Source organism: Mobula hypostoma, chromosome 6 (assembly GCF_963921235.1).
Source record: "Mobula hypostoma chromosome 6, sMobHyp1.1, whole genome shotgun sequence".
Classification (NCBI taxonomy): domain Eukaryota; kingdom Metazoa; phylum Chordata; class Chondrichthyes; order Myliobatiformes; family Myliobatidae; genus Mobula; species Mobula hypostoma.
In genome coordinates, this window is record NC_086102.1 from 55,708,079 (window position 1) to 55,721,591 (window position 13,513).

General features: G+C 40.8%; 1 long non-coding RNA gene across 1 annotated transcript in view; it reads left to right on the forward strand.

Annotated features, from left to right (window-relative positions):
• Window positions 1-2,015: 2,015 nt before the first annotated feature.
• Window positions 2,016-13,513, forward strand: part of LOC134347549 (uncharacterized) — a 46,705-nt gene continuing 35,207 nt past the window's right edge. The window contains exon 1 of the long non-coding RNA XR_010018184.1: window positions 2,016-2,105. This is a non-coding gene — a long non-coding RNA (uncharacterized LOC134347549). The remainder of the gene's footprint in view (window positions 2,106-13,513) is intronic.

Consider the following 13,513-nt stretch of genomic DNA (forward strand, 5'->3'; position numbering starts at 1 on the left):
ATTCCTGCCACACTGGACACTCACCAATATGCTTACTGACAGAAATGCTGTACAACAGATGCCATAGCATCTGTCGTGCACCTGGCCCTGACAGACCTAGAAAACAAGGGCACTTATGTCAGAATGCTGCTTCTGGATTTCAGTTTGGCATTCAACACTATTGTCCCACAGACCTTGGTGAATAAGCTCCTACTCCTCGGTCTAAATACACGATTGTGCAACTGGGTGTTGGACTACCTAAGCAACAGACCTCAGGTAGTCAGGATGCATAAGTCCCCCCCCCCCATCATTCTCATCACGGGTGCCCCCAGTGTGCTGAGCCCATTTCTGTACACTGCTTAGTCAAGCACCCAAATAATCACATGGTCAAGTTTGCCAAACGACTTGACGGTGGAGCTCATCACCAACAACAATGTGACAGCCTATAGAAAGGACGTGGAAGAGCTTGAAGCCTGCTGCTAAGCAAATAACCTGTTCCTCAAAGTCAACAAGACAAAGGAGATGCTTATCGACTGCAGGAGAACTCGAACCACCCACGCCCCTCTTTACATTGGCAGTACAACAGTGGAAACTGTTTACAGTTTCAGACCTCTAGGGGTATACATCTCACATAACTTCTCATGATCCCAGAACATACTCTACACAATCAGGAAAGCTCACAATACCTCCACTTTCTGAGGAGACTGAAGAGAGCTGGACTATACACACCTATACTCATGTATTTCTACAGATGTGCAGTAGTGAATATCGTTACATGCTGCATCGCAGCACTAAGTCTTTGCAACGGGTAGTCAAAACTGCCTCATGCATCACTGACACTTTCCTACCTGCCACCAAGGACGTATATACAGAAATCTTCATCATCATTATATTCCGTGTCGTATGTCATAGACAATCATGCTTTCATGACGATGATTGTTCTCGGTGAATTTTTCTACAGAAGTCGTTTTCCATTGCCTTCTTCTAGGTAGTGTCTTTACAAGACAGGTGACCCCAGCCATTCTTATTTCTTTTCAGAGATTGTCTGCCTGGCATCAGTGGTTGGATAACCAGGACTTGTGATATGCAACAGCAACTCATATCAGCATCCACCACCGGCTCCCACGCCTTCATGTGATCCTGACTGGGGAGCTAAGCAGGTGCTCCATCTTGCCCAAGGGTGACCTGCAGGCTAGTACAGGGAAGGAATGCCTTACATTCCTTTGGTAGAGACTTATCTCCACACCGCCACCCAATGTACAGAAAGATTCTGAAAAGTGGCCAGTAACATCCTGAAGGATCCTACCCACCCTGCTCACGGACTGTTGGTCCCATTCCCATCAGTGTGGAGGCTGTGTAGCATCCATGCCAGGACCACCAGACCCAGAAATAGTTACTTTTCCCAAGCTGTAAGGCTGATCAACGCCTTCACCCACTAACTCAATCCTCCACAGCCCCAACCACCACTACTTTATCATTTCCTGTCAAACACCTTATGTGCAGACACTCCTGTGCCCAGTGTCGCTTTATGGATCTACAAGCAATCTATGTATGCAAACTATCTTATGCATTAATATTTATTGTGTTTTTATATTATTATTGTGCTTCTTTTGTGTTGGATCAGATCTGGCATAACAATGATTTCATTCTTCTTTACACTTGTGTACTGGAAATGACATTAAACAATCTTGAAAGTCTTGAAGCTAAATTAACAGTCTATAACAATGCATAATAAATTAGATTCCTTTTACCCCTTCTCTTCCCTGCACTTGCCCATCATCTCCCACTTGTGCCTCTCCTTTCTTCCATGGTCCACTCTCTTCTTCTTCTTCAGCCCATTACCTTTCCTACCTATTACCTCTCTTAATGCTCCTCCTACCCACCTACCTACCCCCTCTCCTGGTTTCACCTCTCACTTGCCAGTGTGTACTCCTTCCCCTCCCCCAAACTTCTAATACTGACTTCTCCTCCTTGCTTTTCAGTTCTGATGAAGGGTCTTGGTCCTAAACGTCAACTGTTTATTCCTTTCCATAGATGCTGCCTGACTTGTTAATGCGTTTGATGCTCTAGTAAATTAGATGATTCCTATCACACTCTTGAATGAGGATATCTACATTTGTATACGGGTAAGCCTTTTGCAGGAATGAGTTATTAATAAAGTATGCAGAAAGTTGTTGATAACTGACTTGCATAAACTTGGCAAAGGAGCATCAATTGCAGGGTGTCAGATGTCTCGCACCCACTATTACAAATATATCTAATAGGTTACTGTACGAAGATATCTTAGATGCCAAGATTTGGTCCGCTTAAACTAAGGCAAATTAAACAGTTCAATTTACAGAAACCAAACCTCGTTTTTCAGACACGCTATACACCCCTGAGCAGTTGAGTTAGCTTTTTCTACTTGAGAGCTCAAAGAAGAAACAAGATAGACAAACATGAGCTAGTGTCTCCTTTTAATGATATATTTCTGTTAACGTAGTTAACATTCTGATAGTACTAAGTAACCAGTCTGCATCTGCATACTAATAGACTGAAGTCCCTGTCAAATGCAAAACATTTTATCAGAGTTTAGACTTTTGTTATGAATACTCTGGTGGAAAGCCAGGGCAAGTTACCAAATATTCATATTAAATACTGCTTTGTGTCCTAATGAATACAGCGCCTAACTGATCCAGTGAGGTCTCACAGACAGCTTGCACAGCTGCTACTAAAGTGCCAGGAGTTTTGCTGGGAAGCTTGGTTAATTTATTTTCAAACAGTATTTTAATGTTGTTGAGATTCATTTTTTAAATTAGAACAGAACTCAACATTAAAAGGTGGGCAGAATGTACCTTCACGCCTCAAATTTCTTCTCCAAAGCTTTGATTCTACCAACTTTCAATAAGTCTTTCAGGCTGATCTTGAAAGTCCCAAGTGACATTGAAACTAGGGTATAATTTACACAAATTGAATGCAAACTGAGCAGAATTGGGGGATAGCTCGCCATCTACTGGATAAAGTGCTTGAAGAGCTGCAGATCTTCTCTTTCCAGAAGACAACATGTTCTTTCAACATGTTCTTTCACTTGATCAAATCTCAGTTCCAATCAATTATTTATTTTTTTCATCAGATTTGTGTTTACAATTGTTTCTCACAGGCTTCTGTCTTAGATGGCAATGAATTTGGTCATTCTCAATTTCTATAATAGATTATAGTTCCTTTGCCAAGAAATCTATAACTGTATTCACTTCTCAGACAAATTATAATTATTCTGTCAGCCGTTTTCATAACTATACATAACTATATACTTTTGGCACTCATGAGTAGTCATAGCTTCAGAGTTTTATCAATTTTGTCTCTCAACACCAGTTGAATAATTTTCATGTTGTTTCCAAGCAAAGCAATAGCCCAGTTTTTGAGGCTTTCTATTTCTTTACTGATCTCTTCATAAACCACTGCTTTGAATTTCTCTCCACACAATCTCTCAGCTCATCTCACTTGAAAATAGACAGGCAGTTTTGGAGGAGGGAGGAGGACTGGCATAGTTCTAGAATTTGCAATTGGATCCAGCCTTGAATGTTTATACTATCTGGAAGAATATTTGTAAATGATCTAGCCTTAGATGGTTCCATAATCTCTAGACAACTTCAGAGTAGCCATGGTTTATGATCTGCTCAGAAATCACTCTGCTTAAATCCCAGGTGAAATGAAACTCAAAAGTTAAGCAAAAAGAAAACAATCCGCTTATATTTTTTCTTGACAGCGTTTGCATAATTTAAGTTGATTCCATCACTGGTAACTCCTACCAGTCAATTGCTTTCATCCATTATCTAAGATCTGCACTAATTATATCTATTTTTAGATTAAATTTCCTGCATAACTATAATTCCCATTCTCTTATCTCCCTATTCTTCAGATCCTTATGTTTATCACAATCCAACAATGAAATCCTTCTTGATTATGGATTGTAATTTGCACCCCATGTTCATCTCACTCAGCATTATTGTTATTCCCTTTCCCCCATTTTAGATTTTAAAAACTTTTCCCTTTGCCCTCTAGAGGTATCTTCTAAAGTTATATTGCCGAGAAAATGTTTTTTTGGAGATCTCTTTTATCTCATTTTTCCTCTTTTATTTCTTGCCAATAACCTTGTCTTTTCACTCTTAAATGTGATGTTATACAAATATCAGTGTTGTGTTCTTATTGCACATCTTTCATATGGCACAATATTCACCATCAATCATGTGTGGAGGTGTGAGTGGAAAGAAAATTAACAAAGCGGTCATTGAAAAGTAAATGCTTCAGGACTTAGAACTAGAAATGTATATTTTGGACCAAGATTTTTAGAGTTCTGGAGTCATACAGCAAGGAAACAAGCTGTATGGCCCAACATGTTCACGCTGTCGGTGTTGCCCAGCGAGCTAGTTCATCCTGCCTGTGTTTACCAGTAGTCCTCTAAGCCTTTCCTATCCATGAAATTACCTTGATGGCTTTTAAATGTTGTGAATATTGCCTCACCCACTATTTCTGGCAGCACAGTCCAAAGAGGCACCACCTTTAGCATAAAGAAGCTGCCCCCTGACATCCCTTTTAATTCTCTTCCCTCTGATCTTAACCCTTTGCACTCTTTTTTTTAAGCACCCTCTCTTGGGGGAGAAAGATGATGGGCTTCTACCATTTTGAAACCCCTCATGATCTTAAATACCTTTATCAGTTTAACCTCCAATCTGTTACGTTCCAGAGAAAAACATGTCCTAATGTATGCAGCCTCTCCTTGTAATTCAGGGCCCCAAGTCCTGGCAGCATTCTGATAATTCTTTTCCGCAATCTTTTTGTTTTAATAAAATCTTTCCTGTAATAGGGTGATGAAAATTATACACAATACGCCAAGTGTTGCATCTGTAGAACTACATATCAAATAAATAAAGGCATGCACTCAGAGATGAAGTTAATGTGTATATTTGCTTTGCAGAGAGAGCAACAAATCAATGCGCATGGGTAAGTTATCAGTCAATAATTAGGGCTAAGGGGAATCATTGTGCTAAAAGAAATAGATCCGTACACAACACTTCCTCCTCCTTCAGATTAATGTAACATAAAACTGTATATGTCACAAAACATTCAATTTCCCTTTAACAGACCATATTCAAATAAACAGTCTTTCACAATAACAGTCCATAACTAACTTCACTATATTAAAGAATCAGTCTTTTGGGTAGCGCTCTGCTTCTTTCAGGATAACACCTTTAGATCTGTGGAATGGCATCAGGTTTGGCCGGTGTCTTGTCAAAGACAACTTTCTCTGTTGCAGGTGTCACGTTGCTGTCAGTGACGTGATCATCACTGAGAGATAAGTCCGGTGACTGTAATGAGACTGTCTTGTTAGATGCATTTGACTCAGGTGTGTTCTTTGGCAGAGTATCCAGTATTTGCTCCACATGATGTCTCCATGCATGATCTTCAACATCCACTGTGTACATCAGTAGTCCAGTTCCTGTAGCTATCCTACCGAGTGTTCCCTTGTCTTCTTGGTAATCACTCGCTAGGAAGTCCTGTCCGACCTTGAAGTTCCTTGCTGAATTACTTGGCAACTGGCTGAAGTATTTATTCTAAACTTCCCTTCATAGATCAGGTTTCAGGAGGTCCATGCAAGATCTCAGATTCCTGCTCATGAACAGCACTGCAGATGTTTGATTTGTCATCGCATGAACAGAGTTCCAATACACAAAAAGGAAATTGTCCACCTTGTGTTTTTGAGAAATGTCCTCCTTGTCTATAGTTTTAATGGACTTCTTGGAGGTTTGGATAAAACTTTCACCTAACCCGTTCGTTGCTGGGTGGTGAAGAGATGACTTAAAATGTTTTTCTTCATGAATAGTCTCAACTCTTCTGACACCTATTGTCGTCCATTGTCACTCACAATTTGATTTGTTAAGCTATTTCTGGAGAAGATAGTCCTCAAAGCAGAAACAGACTGTTCTGATGCATTTGACTTCATTGGTATGACTTCAGCCCACTTAGAATGAGCATCCACATCAATCAGAAACATGGAGTTCATGAATGGCCCATCAAAGTCAATAAGCAATCTTTGCTATGGTGTAGACAGCCACTTCCACAGGTGTAATGGTGCCTGTGGGGGTGAATTTTGAACTTTGTGGCATCCTTGAACAGCATCTGGTCAAGTCTTCAATCTTTCTATCCATTCCCAGCCCCACACTTCGCTCCAGGCGAGACTCATCATCTTGACTGTACCCAGGTGTCCTTCATGCAGATTTTCCATCTGGCATAGTTTGCTTTTTAGTGTTTGATTGTTGGGGTTTCTTGTATCGCTATATTTACGCTCTATTCTTGGTTGGTGTGGCTGTAACGAACCAAATTTCCCTCGAGATTAATAAACTATATCTATCTATCTATACGCTAACACTCCGGTGCGCAGTTTAGGGGGAACCACAACATGAGATCCACACGTCAGTTTTCCTTGACATACAGACAGTTGCTCTCATCTCTCTTAGAACTCTGGAAGCATAGGGTTGCCATGAGCTGGCCATCCTTGTATGGTAATGTCATAGACTTTTGACAATGTTGGGTCATTCCTTGTTTCTCTTTGTATTTCAGAATTTGCTCCCGGCAACTGGTCCACCAATGCTGTGTGGAACACCTCTGCTGGGTCACAGAATGAAGACTTTTCTTCTTCAGTTGTCAAAGTGGAAGACGTGACAAGCCTCAGGATTGCTGTGTTGTTTGATACCCTTGAACTCTACGTCATTAGAGCAGGCTCCTAGGAAAAATGCCCAACGTTGCAACCGGGTAGCACACATCACTGGAGTTTCCTTCCTGGGATTGACACAAGGAGCTGGCGGTCTGTCACCAGAGTAAACATTTGTTTGTAGACGGAGCGGTGGAACTTCTTTATTCCCCATACTAGACAAAGGGTATCTCGGTCGATCTCTGCATACATGTGTTTAGTGCTCGTCAGTGATCTTGAAGCATTTAGATTCATCTTTCATAGTGTGTGACAAAATGGCACCAATGCCATAAGGGATCACATCGCACATCAGTCTGATGGGTAGAAATGGGTCATGATGGGTGAGCAATTCATCTGATGTTATTAGTCTCTTTGTTTCCTTGAATTGTCTTTCACATCTTTCTGGCCACTCCCACTTTGCTCCTGTCTGTAACTGTGTGTCAAGGGGTGTAGCTAGATTTAGGAGAAACCTGTGGTAGTAATTTTCAAGGCCCAAGTATGACCTAAGTCATGACACATTTTCCAGTTTGGGTGCCTGCAGCACTGCTTCAGTCTTCTCTTGTGACTTACTTAAGCCATGCTGGTCAATGACATGTCCACAGTATGAGATTTCATTCTTGAAAAACTCACATTTCTCTCATTCAGCCTGTAAGCACTTTACCGTGCTTCTGGAGGTGCTCTTCATCATTCTTGCCAGTCAAAATGATGTCATCAAGGTAACATTGTGTTCCTGGGATATCTTGGAGCACTTGGTCCATTGCTCTTGCCGAACTGCTGGAGCTGATGCCGAAGACGAGACGATTATACTGGAACAGTCTCTTGTCAGTGTTGATTGTGAGAAACTTCCTGCTTGACTCCTCAATCTCCATTTGCAGATAGGTTTGTGACAAGTCAATCTTTGAAAACTTCTCCCTGTCAGACAAAGGTGCAAAAATGTCTTTTATTCATGGCAGGGGATACTGCACAGTACGCAGCACAGGGTTGATGCTCGCTTTGAAATCCCCGCATATGTGAACAGCTCTGCCCTTCCTGTTCTTGATCACCAGGAAAACGTGCATAGTCCAATTTCTCCATTTCACCTTGGAGAGAATGTCAGATGCCTCCAAGCTCTGATGTTCAGCATCCATTTTAGGATGTAGTGCGTAAGGCACTGGATGTACTTCATGGAATCTTGATGTTGCTGTTTCATTCAGTTAAATTCTGGCCTTCGTGCCTTTGAGTTTACTGATACCCTTCTCAAACACCTACTCATTAGCATTAAGCAGCTGTGCCAGTCTCTGGTTAGTGCTACCATTTGGACTGCCGTTGCCTGTTGGTGCCACACTGAGAGCTTTGATTGAGTGCCAGTCTAGTTGGATTTTTCTCAACCATTCACATCCGAAAAGTGTGGGCCCTCCACTTTTTAATACATGAAGCTCTAACTGCTGTATTTGGCCTCCATATATCACATTGACTTTCAGTTTACCTTTCAGAGACACTTTTTCACCTATATAGATGTTTAGCATCACCAAGGTCTTTTCTAATGGTAGCTTAGAAAACAGTCTGTTGTAGTCAGCCTCTGGAATTATAGACGAAGCTGACCCTGTATTCAGCTCCAGTTTCAGTTTTACACCGGACACATCTGTTAAGGTGCATATGATTTTGCAGTCTGCTTCAGTAACGCTATACAGTTCTAGGCATGACAGTTTACTTTTGTCAGAATCTGTGTTATCTGATTCAGTTTCACATTCTGTCACTTTATGCATTTGTTTAGTTTTGCTTTTGAAACTTTTCACTGTGTGGTTTTTCTCCTTGGTTGTGCTTTTTGTCGGACTTGCACACTCTCTCTGTGTGACCTTGTCTGTGATATTTTCTGCAAACTTCTTCTTTGAACCAACAGTCATTTGCACCATGGGAAGATTTGCCACACTGATAGCATTTTTAGCTTTTTGCACAATTCAGGGACAATTTGTGTGTTTCACGTTCTAAACTCTTTTTCTGTTGTTCTGCCGCATCCTTTGCTGCAGCCTCTGATGATATTGCGATGGTCAATGCCTGCTCTAAGGTTAGGTCGCTTTATGACAGTAGCCTCTTTTGAATGGTTCAACGATGTATGCCCCATACAAGTCTGTCCCTTAATGCATCAGAAAGACCATCTCTAAAGTGACAGTACTGGAAAAGTTTGCACAGTTCTGCAATGTATTCAGAAGTGCTTTCAACCTTTAACTAGTTCCTTTTGTGAAATCTAAATTTCTCAGCTATTATTAGCAGTTTTGGGCTCAAGTGATTTTGCAAAATTGCAGCAATTTTGTCGAATGTCTTGCTTGCTGACTTTTCAGGAGATACTAAGTTGTGTAAAAGACTGTATGTTCTTGGGCCCATTAAGCTTTACCTCATCCATATTGTTAGCATTACAATACAGTTCAACCTTCTCAATATATAATTCCCAGACCTTATTAGCACTATCATATTCATCAACTTTCCTGACCAAGGCTATTGTCACATTATTTTTACTTTAGTTTTGATGGTTGTGTGTTCTCACTGTGTACTATGCACTATTATTCATGTGCCCTTTTCTAACATCCGTGATTGCATTCTCCATGCTGGTTCATTTCTCCCTTTCCTCTCGCTGTCTCTCTCCCTTCCTCCGAATTCTGTTGACTTGTAACTGTTGGTGCGGTTGGTGATATTTGCTGACATTCTGGTTCATACTCAAGTAAATAAAGGCATGCAGTCTTAGATGTGTATATTCACTTTGCTAAGAGAGCAACAAATCAATGTGCATGCATGTTATCAGTCAATTATTAGTGCTAAGGGGAGCCATTGTGCTAAAAGAAATAGATCTATATATTACACCAAGTGTGGCCTCACCAACATGTTATATACTATAACTTCCCTACTTCTATACTCAATGCCCTGTTTTTACACATTGGAAGTCTGGTCTCTCTGAAAAACATACTTACTCAGCATGTAACAGAATTGTGACATTTCAAGACTCATGCTACTGCATTCCAAATATCACCAGACTGGTCCAGATCCAGATTCTCAATTGAAAATCATTATATCTGGCTCAAGAGACAAGTATTGGCATTTGAGGAGCCATAGAGTCATAGAACAATGTAACATGGAAACAGGCTCTTTTGGCACAACTCATCCCTGTCGACCAGGTTGCCATCAAAGCTAGTCTCATTTGCCAGGACTTGACCCATATCCCTCTAAATCGTTCTTAACCATGGATGTGCCTAAGTGTATTTTAAATTTTCTTCTCATTGCCAACCTAAGTCAAAGCTGGGGATGGAATAATTTGAGCAATTATCATAATGACAATGTTATGTCTATTTCCAAGGGTTCTGATATAGTTCAGCATTATTCAATGCCTATCACCACACTTACATGAAAAATTAAGGGAATTAGAAGTCCTTTAGTCATAGTCATAGTCATACTTTATTGATCCCGGGGGAAATTGGTTTTCATTACAGTTGCACCATAAATAATAAATAGTAATAGAAATACTAATAGTAATACTACTATTAGTAAATAGTAAATAGTAATAGTCATGGAAATAATAAATAGTAATAGAATAGTAATAGAAAAATAGTAATAAATAATTTTAACTAGTAATATGTAAATTATACCAGTAAATTATGAAATAAGTCCAGGACCAGCCTATCGGCTCAGGGTGTCTGACCCTCCAAGGGAGGAGTTGTAAAGTTTGATGGCCACAGACAAGAATGACTTCCTATGACTCTCTGTGCTGCATCTCGGAGGAATGAGTCTCTGGCTCAATGTACTCCTGTGCCCAACCAGTACATTATGTAGTGGATGGGAGACATTGACCAAGATGGCATGCAACTTAGACAGCATCCTCTTTTCAGACACCACCGTCAGAGAGTCCAGTTCCATCCCCACAACATCACTGGCCTTACGAATGAGTTTGTTGATTCTGTTGGTGTCTGCTACCCTCAGCCTGCTGCCCCAGCACACAACAGCAAACATGATAGCACTGGCCACCACAGACTCATAGAACATCCTCAGCATCGTCCGGCAGATGTTAAAGGACCTCAGTCTCCTCAGGAAATAGAGACGACTCTGACCCTTCTTGTAGACAATATATAATATGTAGACTTATATAAGTGAATTAGCTGGCTTATTGAGAGAGAGAGAATACCGAGTAACCTACGTGCAATCAATGAAACTTACAATTTAGAAATATCCAACAATGCATATAAATTTAACGCAAACAACAGGAATTCTGCAGATGCTGGAAATTCAAGCAACATACATCAAAGTTGCTGGTGAACGCAGATTCCCACATTTCCCACATCATCCCACATTTTTTTAAAGTGCATTTAACAATCAAATGCATTTTGGACAGTTGTGCTTTTGCTCAAAGATGGTCATTTTGTATTACCATACAAATTCAAATTAGTTTTTAATGAAATTCTTTCCTTTATCTACCATTTCCCCATTAAATATAATCCTCGTCCAAAATTAGCATCCAACTCTGAGATGCAGATGATGTATATATCAGCATGACTTTTTAATTTGCTTTGTGTGATATCTTGTTGCAGCTTTTAATGTATCTGTTGTGACTCTTCAAATTCTTCTCAGAGTCAGAATCATTCACCAACTGAATTCACACAGTCGTACCTTTGGAAGAAATGGGAGCACCTGGAGAGAACACATAAAGTGAAAAGGAGAATGTGTAAACTTCCAACTAATTACACTGGAAGTCAGCATCAAATCTGGTCACTGGATCTGTGAGCCAGCAAAACGCCTGCCTCCGTCATTGTGCTATGACTTGTGCTTCTATTTTACATCCAGTATTAGGTGGCTGGCTGCTAACAGTTTTAGTAAGTTGTGGGGCGGATGGAGATATGTCTCTTTTCTCCTTTCCTCCGCTTACCCACAGATTACACTTAGGCAAGGTGTAGCACCTGCTTAGCACCCTGATCAGGGTCACGTAAAGCCATAGGAGCAGGTGCTGGATGGTTGTATGAGCTTGCTGGTGCATATCACAAATCCTGGTTATGTGACCACTGATGCCAGGCAGGGAAACTCTGAAGAGTATTGATAATGGCTGGGGCCATGCACCAAGTAATGACACTGCGCAGAAGTCACTGACCCTTCTGTAGAAAAATTTGCCAAGAGCAATCATGGTCATGGAAAGACCACGATGGCCTACCTCATACGATACAACACATAACGACGATGTTGATAATTTACAGATCTACAACTGATTTCACTTATGTAATTATATTCTTGAGTTTGCTTCAAACAAAACACAAATGAAGGACACTAAGTAATATTGAAGTACCCAGAAGGTTTGTGAAAATATGACCTGTATTGTTATTGAAAGGATGATGATCAATTCAGCACAGCTACTGGTGCCTTGTTCCACAACCATCAGAGAAACACAGGAGCTCTCGCAGACACTCTTCCATGGCAGAAAGACAGTAGACACACGGGAGATGCCCTGAAGGGGTCAGAGGCTGCAAAATGGAGGGACACAGTTTCCACTTTCACTGAGAGATTGAATGTTCTAGCAAATGAAAGAGGGAGATTCTGTTCATCAGGTGGAGTGGGGGAGTGAGGAGAGCTGGTGAGGGGTGGTATGGAGGAGAACCAAACGATCCAGAAGGAATACTGGAAGAAAAGCCTGCCAGGGAATGGGTCATGTAGTCTCAGGAAGTGAAGTGAATCAATGCCCCAGAGAGTTTCAATACCTCACAAAATATGATAAAGTGAACTGTACACAACAAACATACCACTCGTTCATACAGACATTTTGCCTTAACCAGTGCCTCGTACTTCCTGTTGATTTCTGTGAGATCTGTGGTATCTGATGAGACCAGTTTGGAGCACATGGACTTCACTTCAAGAGGTTCAGGAGGGGGAAACAGAGAGCTGTGATCCTGACTCGATCTTCCAGATCAGTTCTGGGTATGAATATTGAAGTGACAAGAATGTGGACTGAGGGCCGGCTGATTTTTCCACCACTGCCCCCGAGTAGTTGCTTAGTGTACAAATAATAATACTGTTGCTACCCCTCACAAACTCACTCCAAAATCAAGCAAAACAAATCCCAAGGTAGGAATCAACTTCACATTAGAGACTACGCTTGGCCACTGCTGGAATGCCAATGGCCACCACAACATCAGTCAAATTAAATGTTTACAAGTGGCCTACATGAACCTAAAACTGGCTGAAGCCAGATTTTCTAGGGCGGGAGCTTCTGTGGCTGCTCGATAAAGGACATTTGTAGAGTTCAAAGGAAATGGCAGTAACCTTCTAGCACTAATATTGCAACCGCACAGGGATTATAGATTGTGAATATAGATTTTCAAATGAGAACCATGCCAAGATATGCAACTTTATAGACAAAAGACTTAACTTTCTGTTCATTCATCATTTGATTTCACATAACCAGTCATTAAAATATATTTAAATGCTCGCAATTTTGGATACATAACATTCTTCAGTATCACCGTGGCATAGAAGTCACTGGCACAATTGTATGCCCTGTGACGGCTTGCGGGAAAGAGAACTAATATCACACTTTTCAAATGAAGGAAACCTTGGTTGCCAATGGACAGCATCAAACTTTTCTCTTAAAAAGCAAGCAAAGTATGATTTTATTGCAGTGAACACATTATTAAGTAATTTTACCGTTGCCATGGCTGTTATTTATTCCAGCTATGTCTGAGTATAATCTCTCACATGAAGCTGATTCCTAACTTGGGATGGTGCAGGGAAACATCGTATTCACTGTTATTAAACTCCCTTATGATTCATAACCACTGTACGTTAATGGAGTGGAAACACTTC